The sequence below is a fragment of the Diplotaxodon limnothrissa genome, linkage group LG9, assembly GCF_057381915.1.
Source record: "Diplotaxodon limnothrissa isolate DT_005_m linkage group LG9, D_limnothrissa_male_GT1.1, whole genome shotgun sequence".
Taxonomy (NCBI): domain Eukaryota; kingdom Metazoa; phylum Chordata; class Actinopteri; order Cichliformes; family Cichlidae; genus Diplotaxodon; species Diplotaxodon limnothrissa.
Window position 1 is genome coordinate 27,430,323 of NC_140604.1, and position 25,507 is coordinate 27,455,829.

Genomic DNA, 25,507 nt, shown 5'->3' on the forward strand with positions numbered 1-25,507 from the left:
AACAGTCCCGCTTTAGTGCTTTTTAATTTAACATTAGGGAAAATATACTGTATCTAGAGACTTCTGCTTAGCTTACTTGCAAGAAAAGTTGCCTGTTAGAAAAGAATGCACATCTCTGTTTTTATATATTTTTTGGCAAAAGTCACAAAAGTCAGAAAATAGAGACGATGGAGCTAAAATAATTTCTGCACATAGTTTATTGACTTTCTGAACTTCGATTATGGCTGCAGCGGGATTGAGGAGGAGGAGGTGGTGGTGGTGATGAAGTGAAACTTCATAACATTTACATTTTTCCCTCATTAGTCACACATTTTATCCAAACCTTGAGAATGAATTAGGCTGCAAACTAAATCTTATTGATTTTCACCCATTCCCCTGAAATGATATAAATTGTATCACCCAAGCATGATGTAGGGGCATCCAGCTCATAGCAGATGTGGATTCACAATGCATATTTTAGAAGAGCATGTGCGCGCGGGAGACGAAGAGGTGCGGGTTTGTGATCAATAGTTTTATTTGTGGACTGCTTTTGACGGACCCTCGATGGTTAAAAGTCGCAAAATTAATAATGACACCTTTAAATAAATGTGCTCCACTTCTAATCACCTGATGATCGATCTACAGGGAGTGCAGAATTATTAGGCAAATGAGTATTTTGTCCACATCATCCTCTTTATGCATGTTGTCTTACTCCAAGCTGTATAGGCTCGAAAGCCTACTACCAATTAAGCATATTAGGTGATGTGCATCTCTGTAATGAGAAGGGGTGTGGTCTAATGACATCAACACCCTATATCAGGTGTGCATAATTATTAGGCAACGTCCTTTCCTTTGGCAAAATGGGTCAAAAGAAGGACTTGACAGGCTCAGAAAAGTCAAAAATAGTGAGATATCTTGCAGAGGGATGCAGCAGTCTCAAAATTGCAAAGCTTCTGAAGGGTGATCATCGAACAATCAAGCGTTTCATTCAAAATAGTCAACAGGGTCGCAAGAAGCGTGTGGAAAAACCAAGGCACAAAATAACTGCCCATGAACTGGGAAAAGTCAAGCGTGCAGCTGCCAAGATGCCACTTGCCACCAGTTTGGCCATATTTCAGAGCTGCAACATCACTGGAGTGCCCAAAAGCACAAGGTGTGCAATACTCAGAGACATGGCCAAGGTAAGAAAGACTGAAAGACGACCACCACTGAACAAGACACACAAGCTGAAACGTCAAGACTGGGCCAAGAAATATCTCAAGACTGATTTTTCTAAGGTTTTATGGACTGATGAAATGAGAGTGAGTCTTGATGGGCCAGATGGATGGGCCCGTGGCTGGATTGGTAAAGGGCAGAGAGCTCCAGTCCGACTCAGACGCCAGCAAGGTGGAGGTGGAGTACTGGTTTGGGCTGGTATCATCAAAGATGAGCTTGTGGGGCCTTTTTGGGTTGAGGATGGAGTCAAGCTCAACTCCCAGTCCTACTGCCAGTTTCTGGAAGACACCTTCTTCAAGCAGTGGTACAGGAAGAAGTCTGCATCCTTCAAGAAAAACATGATTTTCATGCAGGACAATGCTCCATCACACGCGTCCAAGTACTCCACAGCGTGGCTGGCAAGAAAGGGTATAAAAGAAGAAAAACTAATGACATGGCCTCCTTGTTCACCTGATCTGAACCCCATTGAGAACCTGTGGTCCATCATCAAATGTGAGATTTACAAGGAGGGAAAACAGTATTCTATTTTTATCTTATTGTATATTTTTATTCTATTTTATTCTACTGTATATAGTATATTATTTTATTCTATTCTGTACAGCTGTGTACTGTATTTATTCTTATTGTATTCTAATTTTTGCGTCATAACTTTTGCACTGTCCACTTCCTGCTGTGACAAAACAAATTTCCCACGTGTGGGACTAATAAAGGTTATCTTATCTTATCTTATCTTATCTTATTCTGTACTCTAGCAGTGCATTTCTCCCCTTTTTTAAAGTTTCTCTCACTGCTTTCCATTTCAAGTCTCAGGTGATATTCCCTTGTTCCTGAATGGATTGTCATCGACTGCCATCAACTGCAGCGGACCTTGAACCAGATACAAGATGAGGGATTTCTTTGCCCTGCCTGTGTGTGTGCGTGGCAGCCAGACTGAGGATGAGTCTGGGCTGGAGGACGGAAAGCACAAAGCACCGTGTCTGAGGCCTACCAGGAGACCTCCGATAGCCAGTGCACCGTGTCTTACATCTCTACCCCAGTGTCATCTCCCCTCATGTTCCCAGACGCACCGCGGCCCAAACAACAGCCTATCCAGACACAAAGCGCTGACAAGCAGCTGGAAGGTTACAGCGCTGCGTGGATGGAAACATGCGCTTTATGCTTCATTGACAGCAATGTTATTCCTCAGCTGCTCTTCGTTTTATCTTATATTTGTATGTCTTAGCCACTTTTTTCCCCCATTATTAGCAAAAGATTACTGTTGCTGCTGGCAGAAAATTCACCAAACATCCACTCAGTTCCTTTTGTTTTTAATTATGAGAAGTTTTCATGAACATGATTTAAAATGAATTATTTCTTTTAAAATAAAACAGATCATTAGAGGTGGGCAGATTGATCGAAATATCGATAGCAGTGATACCAACGCTGATATTGGATCCATACTGCTGCGATAGGATTGATACTTCAGTTCAATAAGTTCAGTATTTAATTTACTGTATTCTTCTTTTTTTTAATTAAAAATATACCTTAGAGATGCACTATGTCAAAAAAGGTTTTGTTTGGATTGTCATGCCTATTTTATTTACAGCCTGTAGCACATTTAAACAGCAGAAGTTGACCCGAAGCGATTTTGAGACACATTTACATTCAAGGTCTCCAAAAAACATGGTTTCAGAATACATGAAAAGCTGAAAGTTGTGTTTTGTTATATTAACTAATTATTGTGGAATAAAAATGATGATGAGTCATCTCATAAGTCCTGACACACTGCTCTCCCCTACATAAGCTGCCATTATTGGTTAAAGTATCTGATTTGTATTGATATCAGCAACATTGGCCCTCATTTTACGTGGTATTGAATCAATACTAAAATCTGCAGCATCACACAGCTCTTACAATACATTACTCTTGCTTGGGACAAAACTACAGCTATAAAATATGAGCCCTTATTCCCAGGGTGAGGGAGCACTCACAAGGTGGGGTTTTTTTGCCATTGGTGCTGCAACACACATGATCACACCACCTTCAACACCACCACTCATGACATGAATCACTTTCTCCTGTTTGACAGTCCTTGTGTTTTACACCACCTCCTCTTACCTCCTTGTATAAGCATTGTCTTTCAACAGCCTGTGCGTCAAAGTACCGATGCCAATGGACTCTGCGTGCATGTTTCTCATACGCCAGCGACTTCTGATAAAGCTGCTGTGTTTGACGCCTCAGGAATGATATCAGCTTTAAAATATGGTGGTAAAATCCAGATAGTGGTTCACACCTGAAGTGTGAATGACGAACTGCCCGTGACTCGACACAATGATTGTCCAGCTTTCACATTTTATGACTATGAACCAGTGCTGTTCGGTAGACTAATAAAAGCTTTGGATTTTGGTTAATGCTTGTGAAGTCTAACCCTAAATGTTAATAACATCACTATGCAATATAAAATACAGCTCACTCTGTTAGAAAATATATATTTTTATTCTAAATCCAGTGTGTAATTTAGATTTTTTTTTTGTAGATCTCTGTATTATTCTATCAGTGAGTTTGATTCATTTTTATGATGTTGACTTTATGATTATTTTATTGATACAGTGGTTAGGGTAAGGATGGCTCCAGTAGCTATCTAGGGCCTTTTTTTGGTATGGAGTTTGTCAACACGTTCTCACTCCCAACGCGTAATATTTTACGCTAGGTGACAAATTCTCAAGATGTTACGCTTCCGGGCACCCAACAAGTCCCTAAATGACAAGATCAGAAAAATGAGAACTGTTTGGAATCAATCTACACATATTTGCTCGCTTGACTTAACCCTCAGGTCTTCCTTTAAATAGCTTTGAAAAACACGTCATTAAAGTGCTGGTTAAGGATAAGGTTATGGTTAGGGCTGGAATACATGACTGGAACGTGTATTACCGTCATTCTACTGGATTTCACCCATAATCCAGTGCGTAGCATAAGTTTCGCGTTCCTCAGTAATGCGGGACATGACAAATTGTCAGGATGTTACACCTCGGGAGTGAGAATGGGCTGAGTTTGCATGTGTACCTGTGTGGATTTGTTGGATTTTTTGTATGGTTATTAAAGATGACCTTTTTGACTTTTTTAGTCAACTCTTTTCATCTGATTTTTTGCAGCATGGTGGTTAGCACTGTTGCCACACAGCAAGAAGATCCTGAGTGGATCTTTTTGTGTGGAGTTTGCATGTTCTCCCCGTTTTTGCGTGGGTTCCCTCCGGGTACTCCGGCTTCCTCCCACCGTCCAAAGACATGCAGCTTGTGGGGAAAGGTTAATTGATTAATCCAAATTGCCAATAGGTGTGAATGCGCGAGTGAATGTGAGCGCGAATGGTTGTTAGTCTCTGTGTGTTGGCCCTGCGACAGACTGGTGACCTGTCAAGGCTGTACCCTGCCTCTCGCCCTATGACAGCTGGGATAGGCTCCAGCACCCCCCGCGACCCTGAAAAGGATAAGCGGAAGCGAATGGATGGATGGATCTGCTACTTTGTGATATTAAATGTTAATAATATTTAAATCATTGTTTTTAGTATTGCACCAGAACAAGTGGAGAAGAAGAGGCAATGTCAGCAAACCACAAGACTTGTCCAAACACTGCAGATGCTGCTGGAGTTCAAAGAACAGCAAAGGGAAGTCGCAGTATAGTCTCACTGAAGTATATAAATCTGTGGGGTAGCCTCTCGGGCAAAACCATGAGGTGCCATCCTTTGTCCTGATGTGATGACAGAGGTCTTGGATGTGTTCATCAGCGTCTGTGTTCTCACTGCTGGCTTTCCCTGCACCTTGCAGCCCCCGCCTTTGCTCAGCCTGCTCCCTGAGCAATGCACAGCTGTGGGTGTCGATGGTGACAGGTCAGCTAATTAGAGCAATGATGTTTCTGTCTGGGGCTGCTGCGTGGACGAGCACATGACTCGTACATGCTCATCCAGGCCTCGGGCCCCATGCAGGCACCCACGTGCACAGAGTGGTTTATGGAGACATGTTCAGATCCATGAAGCAATAGATTTTTCACAGAAACTGAAGTGATTCAAATTTAAACTTTAAAAAGCATGCTCCACTAATGATACGATGGAGCAACTTTGTCAATAATTGTTGAAAAAGTAAAGTTATGTATACCTGGGCATCCATTTCCCAATTTGATCTCTGGGGACACAACAACCACCATGACCTCTTCCCTCTCACGGAGCACATCTGACCTCCCTGAGCGACAAAGCTTCGTCATAACCTGACACCTTCCCGTGTCACACAGTTTGACCCTTTGCCCCAAGCGATGCCATACTGTAGAGACAGATGGAAGCAAACACATGCTGACGCATACCAACGCAGTACTTTAAGTACTGACACGCTTGTATATTCAGCTCCAAATGCATATACGCACACGTCTCTTGGAAAAACAAGTCATGCACGCACGCATTAACCTTTCCTTCTTCTTGGTACGCAAAATGAAATTGAAATTAAACCTGTAGTACAGTATGATAAATATTTAACACATTCCAAAATAGGACATGACAGTACCATCAGATCATTACATGCTGTATTTGGTGTGAACTATTGCTTTAATACTGTCAAATACACTACTGAATGCGGTCCATTTGACAGTGGCGTATCTTTATTGCTGCAGTATCCAAGCTTTTCTGAGTTGCTGCCAAGGGAGGTCTTAGAGGTGAGCTTCTTTTTTCTCACATAAATTGCTTATTTTTCCTCCTCCTTCCTCCACGAACTGGACCTTTTGCCCCAGTTGGGCCTTCTGTGACTCCAGAGTCATCTACTTTTATTGCAGTTAATGCTCCTAGGTACAAAACAGCAGTGATGTACAGGGAGTTTCTAGTCCTGTCACCCAACGTAAGTGCCAATCAATTTTTAATCACACTTGAATCAATAGTAGCAACTTATTTCTTTAAATAAGAAAGAAAAAAACAGATGGACAAATGGAAAAAAAAAGATCTAATGCTTTGACTGTAATTGAAATGGTTAATGATTATCTGCATACCCCAGAAATCTGATCTGCTGGGTTTCAGCATAAATTAAGACTGGGCTGCAAACAACCCAGAACACATTTAACGACCACCTTATGTGAAATATTTAAATATTAATTTCAGCATTTATATATATATATATATATATATATAGGCTGCAGCAGTAAAGTGAGATTAAAAGGCCTATTTTAGAGGTTTTTTTGTAAACTTGTGTTTAATGGATTGGGGGACTTTTTACGACCTGCACTTTGTCCCTGTTGTAATAATAGCAATGTCGCCTTTTTTTAAATTTTTTTACTTGCCAGCTCATAAAATCCCGTTTGAATGCTTAATAGAGCAAAAATCCCCAAATGGTCCTGATAATTCTATAAATCTACAAATTTCCAGTTGTAATACACATCACACTATCAGACCCTTATCTCAAAAAGCATCTGTGTCAAAAAATCTTTTTCCACTTCAGAACCGGTTTCCCTATCAGCACCCCTCCCTAAGGTGTGCTGATGTACAACGTATACGACTATTTGTCTTGCATGCAAATATGTAAATGACAAGTCTGGGTCTAAGTGGCTGATAGTGAAAAAAACAACAGCACTGCAATAAATGAGTGGCATATGGTTCCAATCGTCCCTTTGTTGGCAATTTCTATACACAAGGCAATATATATAGGTGGAACTGCAGAGGCAGCAGAAACCGTAACTGGAGCCTTATGCTACCTTCCTGTAATGACAAAATTAAGTTTCGACTTCAGGAGTTTTGCTCCTGTGTGTGTGTGTATATGTGTGTTTGGCGAAGCTACGTAAGTGGCTCTTGTATGTACGATCTGTGTATAACATGCGGCGCAGCCTCCGTGTTCAAAATAAAGTAATTCTTATTTTGTTTGTCAGCAAAAGTGTGCGAAGCTCCATTATTACCGCACCTCAACTGTAACCTCAGAAGCTGCAGCTCACTAAGTGCCAAGATGTAAATGCTGTCCGATGAGTCTCAACGATATGCAAAGCTCCACCGTTAATAATTCATGTCTGAGTTTACAAATGGCACTGTTGCGCAGAGACGAATCAGTCGAGTCGTTGAAATGCTGTTTGGAGGAGATGAAAGTTTAATTCCTGTCCTAGATTACTCCTCCTCATATCTAAGCAGGCCCATTATTTTGCCTCCACCAATGTTTTCCCACCCGCTGTAATGGGAAATGAAGGGAGACATAGGCTGCAGTGGTGGGACACGGCCGGTTATGTACTCACCGAGGATCCTCCCTGATAGGTGACAGCTGGGGTGGCTATTTGCATCACTGTTAGAGGGAGTGTCCCGTTAGGCCACAAGCTGCTGAAGGGGAAACAAGGCCAGTACTGTAAATATAGCCATATCTGTGTGGATACTGAATGAAAGACAGGGCAGTGCTGACAACACATCCCATTTCCTTAAGTTATCTAGTATGTCAACACAGTTTTGTTTTATGCAGTGTTGGTTAAAGACTTTACCTTAACCCTCCTCTTTAATATCCCATGTACAGGGCGACGAAGACAGACTTGACAGTGCACTATAAACATAGACACATACACAACAAACATAATGTTATAACAAAACAAAACACACAACACAAATTATGTCCTACACCAGGATAACTGTTGATAATGCTGCCCCTTCCCTGCCTGGTTCTGCCAGAGGTTTCTTCCTGTTAAAAGGAAGTTTTTCCTTCCCACTGTTGCCAAGTGCTTCCACATAGGAGATCATTTGGTTGTTGGGGTTTTCGCTGTATTATTGTAGGATTTTTACCTTACAATATAAACTTGACAGCCGTGACAGTTATTGTGATTTGTTTACTACAGTGGGGCAAAAAAGTATTTAGTCAGCCACCGATTGTGCAAGTTCCCCCACTTAAAATGATGACAGAGGTCAGTAATTTGCACCAGAGGTACACTTCAACTGTGAGAGACAGAATGTGAAAAAAAAATCCATGAATTCACATGGTAGGATTTGTAAAGAATTTATTCGTAAATTAGGGTGGAAAATAAGTATTTGGTCACCTCAAACAAGGAAAATCTCTGGCTCTCACAGACCTGTAACGTCTTCCGTAAGAAGCTTTTCTGTCCCCCACTCGTTACTTGTATGAATGGCACCTGTTTGAACTCATCATCTGTATAAAAGACACCTGTCCACAGCCTCAAACAGTCAGACTCCAAACTCCGCCATGGCCAAGACCAAAGAGCTTTCGAAGGACACCAGGAAAAGTATTGTAGACCTGCACCAGACTGGGAAGAGTGAATCTACAATAGGCAAGCAGCTTGGTGTGAAAAAATCAACTGTGGGAGCAATCATCAGAAAATGGAAGACATACAAGACCACTGATAATCTCCCTCGATCTGGGGCTCCACGCAAGATCTCATCCCGTGGGGTCAAAATGATCATGAGAACGGTGAGCAAAGATCCCAGAACCACACGGGGGGACCTGGTGAATGACCTGCAGAGAGCTGGGACCAAAGTAACAAAGGTCACCATCAGTAACACACTACAACGGCAGGGAATCAAATCCCGCAGTGCCAGACGTGTTCCGCTGCTGAAGCCAGTGCATGTCCAGGCCCGTCTGAAGTTTGCCAGAGAGCACATGGATGATACAGCAGAGGATTGGGAGAATGTCATGTGGTCAGATGAAACCAAAGTAGAACTTTTTGGTATAAACTCAACTCGTCGTGTTTGGAGGAAGAAGAATACTGAGTTGCATCCCAAGAACACCATACCTACTGTGAAGCATGGGGGTGGAAACATCATGCTATGGGGCTGTTTTTCTGCCAAGGGGACAGGACGACTGATCCGTGTTAAGGACAGAATGAATGGGGCCATGTATCGTGAGATTTTGAGCTAAAACCTCCTTCCATCAGTGAGAACTTTGAAGATGAGACGAGGCTGGGTCTTCCAACATGACAAGGATCCAAAACACACCGCCCGGGCAACAAAGGAGTGGCTCCGTAAGAAGCATTTGAAAGTCCTGGAGTGGCCTAGCCAGTCTCCAGACCTCAACCCCATAGAAAATCTGTGGCGGGAGTTGAAAGTCCGTGTTGCTCGGCGACAGCCCCAAAACATCACTGCTCTCGAGAAGATCTGCATGGAGGAATGGGCCAAAATACCAGCTACTGTGTGTGCAAACCTGGTAAAGACCTATAGTAAACGTTTGACCTCTGTTATTGCCAACAAAGGTTATGTTACAAAGTATTGAGTTGTATTTTTGTTATTGACCAAATACTTATTTTCCACCCTGATTTACGAATAAATTCTTTACAAATCCTACCATGTGGATTCATGGATTTTTTTTTTCACATTCTGTCTCTCACAGTTGAAGTGTACCTCTGGTGCAAATTACTGACCTCGTTTAAATTAACTATCATTACTGCAACACACAAACAAAAATCCATGCCCATGTTAAAAATTCTATTTGTGCAAAACTATCAGCTGTCAGCTAAAATGTCAAGATGCAGGCTTGGGGTTTCTTTTGTTGTTGTTGTTGTTTTTCATCAGCTATAGCCAATAGCTAACGTTAGCTTGACTAGTCAGGTGAGTATAATTGGTCGCTGACATTTTTAATTTTAATTTCCCAGTGACTGTTTGAAAAGAAGAATCCTGCAGAGGTCTTAAACATGCGCGATATACCTACCTGTTTGCTTTCATGTGAAAGAAGCCGGTACAAAAACGACACATCCCATGCAATACTTTGTCACAGCATTGCTGCTGAGCTTTTAACACCACAAGAAACGAACCTTTTTAGATGAAGACTCCCCGCCGTGTTTGTGATTCTCAAAAATCCAGTGTTGTCGGCTGGAGAGACAAAAAACCCAAACCTTTTCTAATTGTGTGAATTAGTGATAGGGACGGTCAATGCCATGCGCTTTAATAAATTATAACCATCGCCTTTATTTGCAGCCTTACTCCCCGATATAGCAGATAAACTGATTTTGCAGTATGAAAGGGCTCTGTTTGGCTTCACACACATTATCCAGACCTTGAAGAGATCTCTGTGTGCCTGTGCGTGGGCTCCTGTAGATCAGTATGCTGCTGTTGCAAGTGAGGAAGTGTTGTCAAAGGCTCTGAAAAGCTCTTTGATAAATGCTGAGGGCCACCACCCCAACTCTCTCTATCTCCCTCTCTTGGTTCAACTCTCTCTCTGTGAACTTGCAGACTTGGAGAACTGAATCAGATGTGATCAAAGGTTTATTTGAATTGTTTCTTCGCCTCAAGGTCCGAGGTCAAAACATTTATAGTGATACCCCTGTTCCAGATAAGAGAGTACTGTATAAGGTGAGCATCTTAGCTCTTCAACTCCCGTAACCTACCACTTTTCCTCCTCTGCTTTCTGATACTGGATCTTTGGATACAGAGTCTCACAGGTACTTCAAATACATGTTAAACTTTAAAGCAAATCTGAGGCATTACTTCACAGAGATACTGCGCACATGGATCTAATTTGACATCTCGAGGGCTCAGTATCAGAGGAGGATAAAAACAATGTGTTCATGCAGTATGTCATAAGTAACAAACCAATAACATGTGGGTGTATTTTTAGTCACTTTTCATACTCCATAATTTCATGTCACACTTGTTGGCTGAAAGCAGGTTCACCAATTGATTACACTAAACTGAACAATGTTGGTTTAATGCTTTTTTGCAGCACATGAATGATAATGATTACAGCTACATCGCTTTATTTTGCCACCACATCTCATATATATGATGAATAGATGCTGCGAAAGAGCGTAAAATGGTGTACACTGAATTTGCACTGACACTTTACAGGATGGAAAACAAAGCTTTCACACTACAGCTGCTTAACCAAAAAAAAAAAAAACCCTCACAACTGTGTTAACAGAAAGCAACGTGTGATTGTACATATGCCAAGCAGGTTATCACACACACTCTGTTATGTTTTGGTCAGGCTGTTCTCACACCAAAATGCTGCTGTTTTGTCAGAAGCTGCTGGTGCCTGTGTCATGACACTCCGGCTGTAACAAGAATGAGACCGGTTTTACTTTATATAGCTGCTTGTTCAGTGCAGGGAGAATGTATTTTAACTCAAACTCCAACCCTAACTAGATAGTTTTGTTGGCCAAAGTTTATCAAACAGCAAGTTAAAGCGAAACTACATGAAAAGCACAAAATGTGGATTTTCCACATGGGAAATGAGCTGCTACCAGTTACACCATCGTCACGCTCCCTGCCGTCTTACACGAACTTTGTCACTCTTTCAAACAGGGCTGTTATCTTTCAGCGTCCACTATGCACTTATACACCACTCTGCATTAGTTATCATTAGTTATTATTAACCTCTGGCTCTCTTCCACAGTCTTCCTCCCATCACCCCCAACTGGTAGCAGCAGATGTCTGTCCCTTCTGCAGGAGGTTTCTCCCAGTTAAAAGGGAGTTTTTCAGTTTCACTGTTGCCAAGTGCTTTGGGGTTCCTTTCTCCAATTCAAGGGTCTTTATCGTGCCATATAAAGGGTAATCCAAATAAAACTGGATTGAATTGAGGCATTTGACATGTCAGAGTGACAACATGTTAGTTTTTTCTCTTTTTAAACCCCATCTTATTTATTGTAAATTCTATATACTACCATGACAGTTTAAAGATGGCTGCATTGGTGTACAAAAATCAGTTTAATAGTGTTGCACCAACAGTTTTTTCTCTGTTGGTGCACCACTATTGGTTTTCTCGGGAAGGTGCTTCTACCAATAAAAGAAAGATAATAGCAGACAACTCAAAAAGTGCTCCATTTCCATACTCTGTTTCCTTAGCCACTAGACAACCAATGGTTGGCTTTGCAAGTAACTCTAAAATAACATAACTCTAAAAATAAGATCATCTAATGATGTTGCACAGCAGCTCCATTGGTGTGTAGATGAGTGAATAAGAATCACATTGTAAAGCCAATAAGATTAAAGACCCTTATGGTGCAGACCAGAAGGTGCACATGCTTGTTGAATCGCTATGTGCAGCACGCTATAACACAGTGAGACTTTAAGCAAAATGCGTCCATGCGTTTTGTAATTTTTAGTAGTAAAGGGGGTGGATGTTGAAGACAGCTTAGTAGCAAAATTTAAAGTAACAAAGGGCTTATTTTTGAGTAAACAATAATACACAGACACTTTGGGCAGTCTGTAAACACTAATGGAATATATTTTTTTCACGCTGTTAACACTGTTAATGAGATACTAATTATTTCACACTTCATTTCAAATTTTATAATGTGTAAATATACTGTATATCAATAGTTTTATTTCACTTGTGCATATTTAATCACATTCTATTTGTAATTGTATTTGTTTAACTACTGACATTTTTAAAGCCCGAGCCTGCTGGGGGAAAAAAAGCATGTTTCCTATTATCTGATCTGCCCGAGGGTTTCCTCGCACAGCAACAGCCCCATTCCGTGGGAGCGGCCCAGAATTACCAGGGAATTGCCACTGGATCATTTGAAGATGAAGGGAGGAAAAAGCGTTTTTCATTCACCTCCCACATCTCAGAAATTCCCAGATGGTCTGGGGAGTCAAACTGGCAACCTTGCAGTCACAAACCCTCCCTTACAAACCCTCAGGCACAGCTGCCTTCCTTTTTGATTGGTAATTTCTTTCTGTAGAAAACTGGATGCTTCAAAACATAAAGAGCACTCCAGATGTTTGGAGTGTCATAACACAACAATGCAGGTGGTAGACTGACAGCGAGGTAGATTTCGCTCCCCGCCACTGCCAGCGAGTATCTTTTGTCGACTCTGCCACACACACACACACACACACACACACACACACACACACACACACACACAGAAAGAGAGGCATTTTTCATTTGGTGCCGCTGGTTGGTTCAAAATTCACAAGAAAAACTCGTGTTTGTGCACGTATCCACTTTATTTTCTCATATAGTTTCATCTTTCAAGCTCTTAACAGCCGTCACAGTTGTCATAGAGACCACATGTTTTATAGGCTTCACACCATTATATGATTTGCAAATCTTTCATAAAAGCTGCTATTGAGAATGAAAAGCCTGATAAACTATCACAGCTCTTTTAAAGCCACGGCTCACTTCTCACCTCATCTTTTTTCCTCTCTTTTTTTACCGTAACGCCTCACTCAGTATGTGCTGTATGAGCCACGAACGTTGCACACTTAGTGGTGAGGCAAATCAATGCAGTCATGCACTAAATCAACACATCTAATGTTGCTCCATGTCAAGTGTGGTTGTTGTCAGTGTCAGGGAGTTAGCAGGCAGAATATAATATACTTATCGTGTGTCTTTGCTAGGTCTCGCACTGATACATCAAAAGGCCTCCGTCCATCTGTCTCATTAGGACTGGAACATCATCAAATTACTACCAAATGAATCTACTTAAATCGGCAAATTTGCAGTTGTTACCATCTGTAAATTCAGGTAATGAACACAAACACTGTTCTAATTGATCATCACTTTTTCAGTCATATAAACTCCCATATTATGGAGGTTGTAGGCAGAATGAATAGAGGAAGACCACAAAAAGGGTTTATGGACAAAAAGGATAGGGTGTGATAGACACACACTTACTGTAATATTATTGGCAAAGCTTTGAAGCAACTCTTTTTTTTTTAACTGTACTTGCCATGTAGCTGTCTTAGTCGCCTCACTTTGAGTTTGATTTCACACAATAAAGTGCTCCTCTTGCAACTAACGTCTCACATTGTTATCAAGGAGGTCTGGCGCCTGCTGATGGATGGTAAACTGCTTATGTACTTGACACGATGATCAAAAACAAATGATTGCATTTTGTGCAGGTGTAAATATAATAGTACAGAACTCCCTTTCATCAAAGAGGGATCAATAATCCTGTGGAAGGAAGCCAAGAAATTATCCAGGAGTTGAGCCTTTACGGTTCAGAGCCAATGATGCCACAGGCGAACGCCGGGGAAACACGTGAGCCTTGAGTTTAATGAAAAGACTTCACCCAGACCACAGTTATTACTGCATTTTTAGCACATAACGAGCCCTTGAAAGACAGAATGCCCTCGCTTTGCTAGAGGAATACACTGTTTTGTCTAGACATGTTAAAATTTTTATACCACAAAATAAAATTTATGTTCTGTTCGGAGAATAAATATTCTTCTTGTGTATTTGAGTAAAAGGGAAGGGTGGAAGGGAAGAGAAACTGCAGATTGTTTGACAGTATTTTAGGAATAACAGCCAAGCCGTATAATTTTTATGACTGCTTTTTTATTAATATCCACAAGGAAGCATAAATTTAGGGACTAACTACCAAATGTAAACTTTGAGGACTCGCTGGACTCTGGCAAACAGCTTCCAATCTCTGTTCCTTTTTATATTGCCAGCCATATGTGAAGAAGTTGTTTGTTTTCATGTAGTTTGTACAGGCACCCCAACAAGTTCAAACCTAACCTGTGACAAATGGGGATGGAAGTTAATGTCCTCAACATGCTCACCTACATGTAGCCTAAAGCAGAGTTTGAGGGGTCAGCTATGAATCGAAAGCACTTTACCTTGTGCTCCAAACACCAGCCCTTAATACTGTATATAGCGGGGTTGCAGTTATTTCAAATGAAAAGTCTTGTGAAAACACCCGAGCACACTTGTTATTTGAAGTTTGGTGATTGATCACTGGTGAATTGGCTGTACAGTTGAGTCCTTCCCTCCATTTTTTGTTTTCATGGCAGGAATAGTTCTCCAATAAAAAAAAGACCAAATTGTTAAAGGAAGTGATTTCATTGGTTCATTCGGAGGAAATTGATAAAGTCACACTCTGTGTGGATTCTAATCGAACAAAGTGGACATGAAAAAACGAAAATGAGGAAAAACAGGGAGATTGATGGCATGAGAAGAAATGAAAGAGGTCCTTTAGTAGGTGAGGCTTGTTTATATATATATCTATATATATATATATATATATATATATATATATATACAAACACCCAGCACGCCCCTGCGGGCGGTTTATCCTTCAAGCTCGGGTCCTCTACCAGAGGCCTGGGAGCTTGAGGGTCCTGCGCAGTATCTTAGCTGTTCCCAGGACTGCGCTCTTCTGGACAGAGATCTCCGATGTTGTTCCCGGGATCTGCTGGAGCCACTCGCCTAGCTTGGGAGTCACCGCACCTAGTGCTCCGATTACCACGGGGACCACCGTTACCTTCACCCTCCACATCCTTTCGAGCTCTTCTCTGAGCCCTTGGTATTTCTCCAGCTTCTCGTGTTCCTTCTTCCTGATATTGCTGTCATTCGGAACCGCTACATCGATCACTACGGCCGTCTTCTTCTGTTTGTCTACCACCACTATGTCCGGTTGGTTAGCCACCACCATTTTGTCCGTCTGTATCTGGAAGTCCCACAGGATCTTAGCTCGGTCATTCTCCACCACCCTTGGGGGCATCTCCCATTTTGACCTCGGGACTTCCAGGTTATACTCGGCACAGATGTTCCTGTACACTATGCCGGCCACTTGGTTATGGCGTTCCATGTATGCCTTGCCTGCTAGCATCTTGCACCCTGCTGTTATGTGCTGGATTGTCTCTGGGGCATCTTTACACAGCCTGCACCTGGGGTCTTGCCTGGTGTGATAGACCCCAGCCTCTATGGATCTTGTGCTCAGAGCTTGTTCTTGTGCTGCCATGATTAGTGCCTCTGTGCTGTCTTTCAGTCCAGCTTTGTCCAGCCACTGGTAGGATTTCTGGATATCAGCCACCTCCTCTATCTGCCGGTGGTATATACCGTGCAGGGGCCTGTCCTTCCATGATGGTTCTTCGTCTCCCTCCTCTTTCTTGGGTTTCTGCTGCCTGAGGTATTCACTGAGCACTCGGTCAGTTGGGGCCATCTTCCCAATGTATTCTTGGATGTTCGTTGTCTCATCCTGGACTGTGGTGCTGACACTCACCAGTCCCCGGCCCCCTTCCTTCCGCTTAGCGTACAGCCTCAGGGTGCTGGACTTGGGGTGAAACCCTCCATGCATGGTAAGGAGCTTTCTTGTCTTTATGTCAGTGGCTTCTATCTCCTCCTTTGGCCAGCCTATTACCCCAGCAGGGTACCTGATCACGGGCAGGGCGTACGTGTTGATGGCCCGGATCTTGTTCTTACCATTCAGCTGACTCCTCAGGACTTGCCTGACCCTCTGCAGGTACTTGGTGGTTGCAGCTTTTCTAGCAGCCTCTTCATGGTTCCCATTTGCCTGCGGGATCCCCAAGTACTTGTAACTGTCCTCTATGTCTGCAATGTTGCCTTCTGGTAGTTCAATCCCCTCAGTTCTGACTACCTTCCCTCTCTTTGTTACCATCCGACTACACTTCTCCAGTCCGAACGACATTCCAATGTCATTGCTGTATAGCCTGGTAGTGTGGATCAGTGAATCGATGTCTCGTTCACTCTTGGCATACAGCTTGATGTCATCCATGTACAGGAGGTGGCTGACAACTGCTCCGTTCCGTAGTCGGTATCCGTAGCCAGTCTTGTTAATGATCTCACTGAGGGGGTTCAGGCCTATGCAGAACAGCAGTGGGGACAGAGCATCTCCTTGGTAGATCCCGCACTTGATGGTGACTTGTGCTATGGGCTTGGAGTTGGCCTCTAGTGTTGTACGCCACATCCCCATTGAGCTCCTGATGAAGGCTCTTAGGGTCCCATTGATCTTGTACAATTCTAGGCATTCCAGTATCCAGCTGTGGGGCATTGAGTTATAGGCCTTCTTGTAATCGATCCAGGCAGTGCACAGGTTGGTCAGTCTGGTCTTGCAGTCTCGGCTGATTGTTCTGTCTACCAGTAGCTGGTGTTTTGCGCCTCTGGTATTCTTGCCAATTCCTTTCTGTGTCCCGCTCATGTATTGACCCATGTGCCTGTTCATCTTAGCCGATATGATGCCTGACAGGAGCTTCCATGTAGTACTGAGGCAGGTTATTGGTCGGTAGTTGGAGGGGACCGGTCCCTTCTTGGGGTCCTTGGGGATCAGGACCGTCCGGCCTTCAGTTAGCCATTCCGGGTGTCTCTCGTTAACTAGCAGCTGGTTCATTTGTGCTGCCAGACGCTCGTGGAGTGCAGTCAGCTTCTTCAGCCAGTAGGCGTGAACCATGTCGGGCCCTGGTGCTGTCCAACTCTTCATACTGGAGACCCTTTCTTGGATATCTGCCACTGTGATGGTTACTGGACCCTGTTCAGGGAGGTCGCTGTGGTCTGCCCTATATATATATCAAAGAGCAACTTCTCATATTATATTCAGAGCTTCAGCTTTTATTGAAAATATTTAAACTCCAAAATATCCACCAGAGCTTGTTTTGTTTAAATTTCTTATTTTTAATGGGGTTTTTTTTTCGTGTGTGTGAAAAATGTGTCATTGCGAATCTGTTTTGCAACAGCAAGATTGAAATGGACTCAAGTAATCTTGTCTACGACCTAAGGTGAAACGCTGACTATGATGCATGACTTGACAGTTTCCTCATCCCTCAAATCTACTGTTTTAAATCGACTGTGCTTTGGTACGATTCAATTATGAAGTCAGTATTGCAGGGCTGGCTTTCTGCTGCAAAATATTTGACGATATGAGAACCTTGTGTGACCCATTTATTTTGATTTGGGAAAACAATTGTATCTCATCCCTAATGTCTGTCGTGGGCAGGCTTCATAAATCACCCTGCCAGGCTATGTACAAATGCATGATAGATGCCATAAATTCAGCAGTATCAAAGGAGAGAAATTAACATAGATTATGTCACGTATTCATCAGTGATCTGTTTAGAATGAAGCAGCGACAGAGGCTGCGGCTCAGGAGCCACTCCCTTTTTGATACTTTCATTACAGCGGGAGTCAAAAGTTGAGCTCTCCTTTATGGGGTAATGCTTTCTAATCAGAAGAAATTCCTCAGAAGATCTTTGAAGTTATTTTTTTTCCTTCTAAAGAGGCGCACGCCATGTCACTCAGTGTATATGTTTTATGCAAAACAGCAGCGAATAAGGGCATGAGCTTTAACACTGACTATAGATCAAAACTCTCAGCGTTACAATACACTGCCTGTTTTCTTGCTCTGTTGTCTTTTCTTCCCATGAAAGAGAATTATAAAGAAGACCTCCGCAACGGCAAGAGCAAAAGAGAAAGTGAGTGCAAGGGAGAAAGGAAGAGGGTGTAGAGAGATAGTGTTTATTGCTTGTGGGAGGTGAATGATGGCGCGGCATAAAAACCCCACCAAAGCGAGCAGATGGAGCCTATGTGACAGTAAAACCCCAAACGTCCGCTGAAGGTTTTTACCAGTGACTTATGAAAGCTATCTGTCAAAACAAAGGCAAGAGTTAGCAGGATGATATGCTAATGAAGCGGCATTGCTCCGGTGACAAATTATGCTCAAAAAGTAAATTGTTTCTCATAAGAGCCCTCTGTATGAGCGTGGACAGCAGCGAGTGCGAGATTATCAGTGCGGGAAGTGACACGAGACAAGGGAAGTTAGTGAAGTTCACGGAGGAACAGACAGGAAAAAGTTCTTGCTTTTTAGGATGGGGAGCAAACTTTCCTAGTACTCTTACAAACTGGCTAGTGAAAAGATCAAAAATCAAATAAGAGAAAATTAACAGACACTAAGAGGAGGTCCCAGGTTGATGAAAAAGAGAGAGACAGTGAGCACAAGGGCTAGTTTATATCAGGAGGAAAGCCCAGGTGAGCTGCATTTAGTGACAACCCACCCATGTAAGCTAATTGCCGTGTAAGATTGCTTTGTAAGGCTAAGGCCACTTCTTAGACTGTCAAAGTGATGTTGTCTTAAACAAAAAGAACCAAAAGTCTTGGTACTCGGTGGAGAAGCACTTATTGACAAGCACAGCAGTAAGATGTTTCTTGGAGATTTTGGCCTACTCCTCTTTACAGAAATTCTCTAAATCCTTTAGGTTTATTGGCTGCTGCTTTGCAATTGGAAGCTTTAGCTCCTCCCACAGATTTTCTATCTGATTGTTAAGTGATGACGTGACGAATCCTACTTCTGGGCCTAAAGTAGGCTGCGTTTAATATGGCTTTTGTGTTGTTAACATGTTTAATGTTTTGTATTTTCTTCTATTTAATCTCAAAAAGCTCCTAAAACAGTCAGTGATCACTGTTGACCTCCCTCGGCTTTTATTACCGCTAATCATTTATTTAAGCTCAGTTTTTAAAACCTTAGGATATAACTACAGCCCAGCCCATGCAGAAGTATATGAATGACTAACCTCATATTGTGGATGGATTATCTCAGTTGTTCTCCTGGCTGAAGTTTGGTCTTTTTACAGCATCCTGCCATGCGATTACATTTGTTCCTGACCACCGAGAACACTCACGTTAACTTTTATCGAGTGGAAAAAAAGTTAGCTTGTTTATATTATGCTAACATAGCTGTGTCGCTAGCGGTCACGTAGCACATCATTATATACCAGCTAGCCAAACTTCAGTAACCCTACAAACGTCACTGCTGTTTAGTTTTCTGTCTTCATTTATGCTGGAAGTGATAACAGAGCTGTACGTTTTAATTTGTTTCCAAAACCCCGCAGTCAGGACATGCTATATTGTAGTTAGATAGAAGCTAGCGAGCTAACTTCCTGCTAACTTCTAACTCCGTTAAATGTCATAAATTCCGTTTTCATGGATGCCTGGATGTTAAACTCAATTGTTACACCTGGTAGAGCAGAACGCTGATCATTTTATTAAAGATGGAAGACTTTAGACAGTTTTTCAACTCTCAGTAATGCCATAGTGATCGTTTGATATATGGACCTGCAGCGGAGTTTAGGCCCAGACACGGCTAGTGACATCAGACTTAACAACCGGACAGGACTGTGGTCTGGAGACTAGCTAGACCGCGCCATGATCTTAATCTGCTTCTTTTTAGCCACTTTCTTGTTGGCTTGGTGGTCTTTTTTGGGTCATTGTCATGCCGAAAGACCGTTGACCCAATTTGAATGTTCTGGTGGAGGGAAGGCGGTTGTTGTCCAAGGTTTTATGGTACATGGCCTCATCTATTTGCCCCTTGATGCAGTGAACTTGTTTTGTACCCTTAGTAGAAAAACAGACCCAAACCATAATGCTTCCACTTACATGATTGACTATGGGGATGATGTGCTTTGGGTCATACTCAGCGTTTCTCCTCCAACAAGGCAATCCATTACAACGTAGTGTGTCACCAAAGATGTTCTTGGTGACTGTGGTCCCAACCGACTTTAGATAATTAAGAAATTCCTGCTGTGTAATTTTGGGCTGATCCACCACATTTGTCATCAATATTCTCACCCCATGAGGTAAGACTTTGCCTGGAGCTTCAGACTGAGGGCAATTGATGGTAATTTTATAAAATTTTATAATTCTTCCACTTCTGAATAATTACACCAACAGCTGTCACCTTCTCATCAAACTTCTTGTTGATGGCCTTGTGCCCATTCCAGCCTCGTGTAGGTCCACAGTCTTGTCGCTGACGTCCTTTGACAGCTCTTTGGTTTTGTTGTGGAGAGCCTGGAGCAGAGGAAATTGATTCTGTGGACAGGTGTGCTTTATACACATAACAAGTTGAGATGCGTAGTGGCACACAGCCAATCTGTGGGAGCCAGAATTCTGGCTGGGTACTTATTTCACTCAATGACATGCAAATCAATTTATAACTTTTATGTAATTTGTTTTTCTGGATTGCTGGTTGATATTATGTCTCTCTCCATTAAAGTGAAACTACCGTAAAAAATAGAGGCGGTTCACTGAGCAATGTTACAAATTCAACAGGGGATCAAATAATTATTTCCTTACTGTAGTACAACAATGTGCTTCACCTCCAGGACTGCCTACAGGCATTTAGCTTAAAATCTATAGGTTCAGGCAGCTGTGCTCAGTAACACTGAAGCTGGTAAGGACATTTAAACTCATACTCTAATTTTTATGCAATCAGATTTATTTAAATCACACAAAAATCAAACATTTCAGTGTATTATTAAATAATGAAATAGTTTGATTGGGTTCTTAAAGGGAGTCACTTACATGTGTCACGGAATTCTGTCCATGTTAAGCAGTCTTTTACTTTTAATTCTTATGAGCACACTGGAATGAAAATCACTTGTATCCTCTATCTTTACATTCATTTGTGCACAGTTTTTGTTGCAAGGATCTGCACACGTCAACTTTGCACGTACTTTTTAATCACGTTGCAATGTGAGCCACTGCTTTACAAAAGCGTGACAGAGCTTAATAAAGTAGGGCGCAGCGTTAAAGTAGAATAAAGGCAGGAAGAGTTGTGAAAAAAGGAAGTACCTGGGAACAGAGGGGGCATTATGTCTGCAGCCAAAGCCTATGAAGGTAAGAAAGGGCAAAGCTGCAGGAGGTTTTATGACTGAGTTATTGTCAGTGTTTACATGCCAGGTGTCAATGGTGTCACAGATTGCCATCCCAGTGTTCTCAGCAAGGCTTCGGCTTGGTAAACAGACTTCAAAGGAGACGGCTCTGTGCTGAAGCAGAGACACATATGCACGCATGCACGAGCACACCACCACACGTACACACAAGCTCTCACCTTAACATGCATGCAGCTAGGTGCACGTTCTCTCGCAGATGCGCATGCATGCGCTCTGCTCTATCCAATCATAAGGCCAGTGTCAACACGAGGCATTGAGCTAGCTCGAATATAGCAAAAATCACAAAGGAAATGCACAACTCTGAGGGGGAAAAGTCCTTTGAAATGTGATGTTGTGCGGAAATATAGCATTGGAATGACAGTGTGGATGATTTTGATGTGTGCCTCTGTGCTCCTCTAAGGGTACATGTGTGCTTTTGTGTGTTCTGTGTATGATGTGTGCGCAAGGCAAATATGTGCCGTGTGTGTGCACAGAATACAGGCTTTGTTTTTGTGGTTTACCCAAATGGGTCGTAGGGATTGTCTTCTATGCTGCATGCACTATTTAATTAGGGTGAACTTTTCAAATAATCCATTATTATTAAGAGTGGATCATAAAAAGGAAAGAAAAACAGAGCTGATATGTTCCTGCTGCCTCGTAATTTATCTCGTTTCTATCTTTAAATTTAGATTCTATTTTATCATTGTTTATACTGAGAAGCTGCTTTTCTAAATGGGTAAGAAGAGTAAATAAGACAGCATGGCGTGGCATCAGAACATTTTTCAATTATTAATGAGCTAAAATCACTTCCAATTCTCTGTTCTCTTTGTACACTATAGGCCATTTGATAATGTTTTATCAATTAAGGGGCCAATAGCTACTGGTGAAATATTTTTCCAAGTCATAAGTCATACAAATCTGAAGAATCCTGTAAGCTATACAGGCTTTTTTTAGTGGATTTGAAGGTTTCCAAATCAAATCCCCGCCCAAAAAAAAAACAACCCCAAAAAACAAGAAAGAAAGAAAAGAGAAAAAAGGAAGGATAAGGAGAAAAAACCCACATCTCTCATCTCTTATGCAGCCAGAGTGAATGCGCCTTGAGATATGCGATTTTGCTGAGCCACTGTGGAGTGTTTGATTTCAAACCAATTTTTAGCTGATCATTATATTTTATTAAAAGCATCTCGGTTCATTATATAAAAGCCCTTTCCATTCCTAGGAAATGGAATAAATAAATAAAAAACACAGCCTTGAATGAAAAGCCACACACAAAATTGGAGAATGTAAGCCTTTAATAGGAACCAGAGTTTACACATTTATGAACCAAACAAATAAATGCTACCAGAAGAGCTGCTGTAGCTGTCAGACTAAATGTATTATTGCTGTGATATTACCCAGTCAGAGTTTTTACTCCTTCCGTTCAGATATTAACTGTATCCTAGTCCTGCTCTTCAGTTCTTGGCTTCTTTTTAAGTTATGGAGAAAGACAAGACATAGATTTGTTTTCAGAAGGAAAATGACTTCTGAACATTTTTTTATTTTGGTTGATATCCTGCTGTAAAACCAATCAGACTTCAACATGCCACTCCCTCAAAAAGTCCTACGAGGCCATGCATTCCAAGGGGGACACTGTCATCCACACAATCTTAATATTTAATCACGATAACACAGCAGCAAATCACATCAGAGGCAACGCATGTTAGATCATATTGTCTGATCCAATAGTATGCTCCTGTGTTGCTATCAATTACAACTTTGGCACCCAACTAATTTGTTTGAGAGGTGGATTGGTAATTTGATTCTGGCCTCACTCACTTGATTTCCCTCACCCATTAATTTCATTTGCACTTGCCCATCAGCAGCACCAGCACATGTTGAGTCACCCACGTCCCAGAGCTCATCTTAGCCCAGTCTTATTAATACCACCAGTTGTGGCAAGTGCCAGCCTGACACTCACACAGCATGCAGCCGCCGCTCTCATTCTGAGCCATCACAGCCTGCATCTCTCCTTCAGTGGCTTGGAACCTCTTAACCTGTCCACTCTTCACCTCACCAGCCGGCTCACGCTCTTGGCTTGTCTGAATATGAATTCAAAGCCCGTGCCACCCTTTTCAGTCGGCAGCTGCCAAATAACGCCAGCTTAAAATCCATTTTTTTTGGGCCAAAGAATTCTAATTAACAGGAAGATTGGGGCTATTTTTAGAATACACGAGACATGCCAATCGGCGCTTGGTATGGTGATTTTGTCATGTTTTTAAGGGTTAACTAAATGCGTTTGAGCATGTTTATGAATATACAGCACCGTGCAGATGACAAGAGATAGTGTCATTGTAGTAATGAGTCTCTTTGAAATATCAAGATAAGTGCTGGAAAAAAACACAAATTTAGGTTGTAGTTTCAGGAAACTGTGTATCCAATTAACCTTTAATGACACCGCCATCAGAGTAACCCTGTGCTGTCTTTAGCATACAGCAGCGTGGAAGAATAAATGACTTAGAGTGGAAAAAGATATAGTTTGACAAACTGCTAAACAAGGTTTAAACACACAAATGGAAAAAACTGGAAAAACTGAATAATAGAATGATTTTCCCTAATTGGAAAACAGTTATTGATGAGTCCACAGAAAAGATCAGTGTGCAAGAGGCCCTGTGTTATTGAAGTTTTAACAAGGATAAATGGCATAGACTCCGGGTCACCCTACTGGGAATCTTCCTGTTCTGCAACAATGGGGCTACAGTGATGTCTTCGTAAATGAACTGGGCTGCAAACTGAGTGCACTTTTACATTTAATAATTCCCCAAATCTTTGCCTGTGCTTAATAGTTACAAAGAGTGGACAATAAAAAAAAAGCCAAACAGTGATGTGGCTTTAGTCACGCACAGCTGGTCTGGTAATGTCACTTGTCAGTGCGTAGAAGTGCTCTGTCTTAGTTAGAAGCTTTGTCACCTCCGGCCTGAGGATATCTCACTAAATTGTTGCTATGTTGCCCTTGAGGTTTCTTGTTTTGTTTTTTTCTCCTCCTTTCAACACTTTGTGGGTTTGTCTCCAGATCCCATGAGATAAAACAATCATGAGAAAACAGTGCAAGCACACATCTGTCTAAAGAGCAGACAGGTAGTACTGAAACCACAAAGAAAAAGCTGATGTCACATGTTAATACCTGCACAACAAAAGCAAACAAAGAGCAGTATTTCTCAAGCTTAGGTACTACTTTTCTTCGCCTCCTCGTTTAATGTCACTTATTGGTACGAGGGCCAAACCCGATTTTTGATGCCGAGTGTGCAATACCGCCACAAATTCCCAAACTTTGCAGCTCTCCTGGTAAATTATCAGCTCCTCTTTCATAAATACGAATGAACAAAAACACATTTGCGGTGTATAATAAGATGCAGTAATTAATGTCATCGATTCACATCTGTAAGGATACTGACTGGGAGAAATGTGATTACTTTTATCACATTTCAAAACTTGGAGTTAGTTTCGGAGCCCTGTAACTCAGTTAGCGTGTGACTGTGGAGAGAGCAAGAGGGCTGCTCCTGCTCTGTGATTGATGAGCGCACACCGGGGTAGGCTATTAAAAAAAGCTGCAGCGTATTCCATAGACAATGGCAATAAACATATTCAGGGTGCTGAATTCAAAATGACTTATTTAGGGAAAGAAAATGCAATTTTTGCACCAACCATAACCATAAACCTTGGATTAATGGGAACGCCATGTGTGCATTTAAATGCACAACCACATAGACACACAAACACACAGAGGTGAATGCCTTTGTATTTACTCTATGAGAGATTATTATTGCTATTAAAATCAGCAAGACCACAAAATAATAATAATTTTTTGCATTAGGCACATTTTACTGAGGAACACTGTTAAAGGTTTGAGTCCTTGGTAATTATATTCCTTTTCAAGACAAAAAAATAAATAAAAAAGGAACAAAAAATAGAGAATTTGAAGGCCATACAGTTGCCCTCACTTAGCTTAGCATTAAGAAGTGGCAACCT